The sequence below is a fragment of the Physeter macrocephalus genome, chromosome 14 (assembly GCF_002837175.3).
Source record: "Physeter macrocephalus isolate SW-GA chromosome 14, ASM283717v5, whole genome shotgun sequence".
NCBI classification, from domain to species: Eukaryota; Metazoa; Chordata; class Mammalia; order Artiodactyla; family Physeteridae; genus Physeter; species Physeter macrocephalus.
In genome coordinates, this window is record NC_041227.1 from 79857594 (window position 1) to 79861262 (window position 3669).

Genomic DNA, 3669 nt, shown 5'->3' on the forward strand with positions numbered 1-3669 from the left:
ACGTGGGCTTTCTCTAATCGTGGCAAGCAGGGGCTAATCTTCGTTGCATTGAGCAGGCTTCTCGTTGTGGTGGCTTCTCTTGTTGCGGAGCATAGGCTCTAGACGCATGGGCTTCAGTAGTTGTGGCTCGCCGGCTTCAGTAGTTGTGGCTCGTAGGCTCTAGAGCGCAGGCTCAGTAGCTCTGGCGCACGGGCTTAATTGCTCCGCGGCATGTGGGATCTTCCCGGACCAGGGCTCGAACCCGTGTCCCCTGCATTGGCAGGCAGATTCTTAACCACTGCGCCACCAGGGAAGCCCCAAACTCCTTTCAAAATCATCGATACAAACACATTCCATGGGGCTTATCTCTAGAGGAGATAGAAATATCGACTTCAGTGATTGGAGTTAGGGAGGGGTGATCACGGCAGACTTAACCTCCTGGTCAAGCAGTGGTAACAAGTCCTCTCTCTGGGCACCACACCTGTTACTTCGCTGCCTAAGAAAACCTGAAATTCACTCACACCAAGGAGCAGAAAACTGATAACAGCCCAGACTGTCACACCTTCCAAGGATTTACATTCGAGAGGAGGGACAGAGTCTTAAGATACAGAAAAACCCCAACTTGCTATTTTCCTTTATCGATCCTGTACCTGCATGGAGACTGAGGCTGGGTTTCATCTTAGAGGCTGAAGGGATGGCAGGGAGAAAGCTCTTTCCCAGCGACTTTGACAGCTGAAGGAGCGCGGGGAGTGGTTGGCTCTCAGTCACGTGCTCCACGGAGGGTGGCTGAAGTTTTTCTGTTGACTGCGGGGAAACTCACAGAGCATGGGGAGCAGGTAGGCAAGGAAGGAAATGTCAAGGTCATTCTGAGCTGTAGCCATGCACTGATTAAACACCTACTGTGTGCCAGGTACATGGGTACCTCAGTGAATACCATGGGCAGAACCACTGCTAACGTTCTCCTTCAACCCCCAAAGAAGAATGAATGAATGAATGAATGACGCTCTTCTGGGTTTTTGTCCCCCCACTTTTCCCTTCTCAACCACCCGCCCCCATGGAGGGAGTTCTCATCTAAACCCACTGTGATGGTTACCATTTAAACCTATAGACCGAGTAAAGCAGATTGCCCTCTCTGGTGGGGTGGGCCTCATCCAATCAGTTGATGGCCTGAATAGAACAAAAAGGCTGACTCTCCCGTTGAGTCAGAGAGACTGTCCCTGCTGACTGACTTTAGCTGGGGCATTGGCTTTTTCCTGCCTTTGGACTTGAACTGAAACTTCAGCTCTGCTGGCTGGCGTGTGTGTGTGTGTGTGTGTGTGTGTGTACATAGATACACACATATTCTTTTGGTCCTGTTTCTCGGGAGACCCCCGACCAGTACACCCGCCTTCTGGTACTGTCCCACCTTCGGTTCCACTGAGGGATCACCAGAGTCATTTCTATCTGAATCAGCAAATGCCCACTCTGTGTCCAGTAGGGCTCGGGGTGTGGCCAGCAGAGGCAGAGTGGAGCTCTGTCAGCCCCCTGGCCACCAGCCACGTGCTCAGGAGTAGCCTGCTCCCTCACTCCCAGTTTATTTCACCAAGCAGACAGTGAGAAAGAAACCCCTCCCAGCGAAGACCATCTCCGTCCGAAACCGGCCCCTCCCCAAGGCGAGCATCGTTCCACACCGCTGTGGTCACTTTTACTCTCTGCCACGCGCTCCCTGCTTTTGCGTAGTCCTGTTTTGTTGAGACTTTTCCACAGGTCGACACTGTCTGACATCCCAAGAAAGTAACTCAAAATGAAAACTGTTCCCACAGAGATGCGTGAGCATCGTGTGTGATAGCCAAAAATGAAAGATAACCTTCGTGGCCATTTAACGGGAAACAGAAACCCGCAAAGTGGCCACGAATGGAATCGCGTGTGTCGGGTCATCCGTCTGCAGATATGACGGAGGGCCCAGTGCCAGACATGGGGAGGAAAGGCACATCTCGTAGTTGTCAGCGCTTAACAACTCACCTCTCACACAGCTAGTACTTAGCTGACGTGTTTCAGAATCAAGTAATGTGCCTTTCTTGAAGTTAAAATGCCAAAATACTATGTAGGTGCATGAATATTTATGAAATGATGCTAAGGGAAGGGACCCAGATCACAAAACTGTATTTCCCCTGGGATGATGACCACACGTGTGGCTTCAGGGCACAAGGCGGGGGAAGCGGTCACAGTGAAGGTGCAGGTGGGGGCCCTGGCTCTCCTCTCTCTCCCTTGCATCCTGGTCCTCCCGCACCCGCCGTAACTTTGTTGAGGTCAGTCCCGGACCTTCCCCTCTGCTGCCAGCTGGACGCTCCAGGTGAGGGAGGGTGACCGCTTCGCCCGGCCTTCCTCTCCACGGAGCGGTCCTCGCCTGGGCTGGCGTGCGGCCACCTCCTGCCGGCTGGGCTGGCCTCCGGGGTGACGCTGGGCTTGGGGTCCCCGAAGTCCGGGGCCACGTCCTCCGGACGGTGGAGGGAGTCCCGCGCCTTGGAGCACCGGGTGGCCGCAGCGAGGGCAATGCTCTTCGTGCTCCTTGAGGGCCTGGGCGCTCAGCCTGGCCTCTGCTGCCATCCTCGGGTGGGAGTGCCCAGCTCCAGGCCGGCCGGGGAGCACAGCTGGCAGACCAGATTCTTCACCCTCAGGGAGCTCGGCTTCTGTGGGAAAGTGGCAGCAGCGGACGGTCAGGTGTCCCCGGGCCACCCCTGCGGCCCCAGGTTGGGGCCCAGAAGCGGACCAGCTGTAGGGGTCACGGTGCGACCACCTGGCTTCTGTGAGTCTCATTTCCTGTTTATAAATCGAGGGTAACAAGCACCCCTGCCCATGCGTGGCTGGGGGAGTGTCTGTAGTGGGGTGAATGGTGTCCCCAAATCCAAGTCCACCCGGGACCTCCGAGTGTGACCTTTGGATGGAGGGTGGGCCCTGAATCCCACGATGGGTGTCCTTACAAGAAGGGTGACGCAGAGCCCCACGGGGAGGAGGCCTGTGAAGGCAGAGCAGAGGTGGAGGATGCAGCCCAGGACCCCGGGGCCCCCAGGAGCTGGAAGAGGCAGGAGGGACCCTCCCCCGGAGGCTTTGGAGGGAACGCGGCCCTGGGACACCTGATCTCAGACTTCTGGCCCCCAGAACTGGGAGACAATGAACGTCTGAGCTCTAAGCCGCCTGGTCTGTAGTGCTTCAGCCCAGCGGCCCCTGGACTCTAACGTGGTCACACTAGCCGGCCTCAGTACGTGGTCACCCCCGTTGTGACGGCTGCTTAAGGAGAGTCCTCCTTCCAGAAGCTTCTCTCGTGCTCGACCCTGGCCCAGCACAGCTCTGACGGGGCCCCACGACCCTGTTGGGCAGGGGAGGCCTCAGCAGAGCCCGGGGTCCCGGTTAGCGCCGCACACACCAACCTCGCGAACTGGGGGGGTCAGCAGGAGGCGGAGGGACGACAGCGGGAGGAGAGAGTCTTGCTTCCCCAGCTTTCTCGACGGCGTGGCTTTCGATGACTTGTAACCATCACTACAGATGAAACACAGAGGTCTCAGCAGAGCAGCCGCCGGGGCCCCCTGGGTCCTTCGTCACAGCCGGGGGAGACCAGAGCTGCGGCCCACACGACGGGTCACGCTGCTGTGGCCTGGGGCCAGGCCGGCTCATTCATCCGCCCCCTCGCGCATGCAACACATACACGCCGGC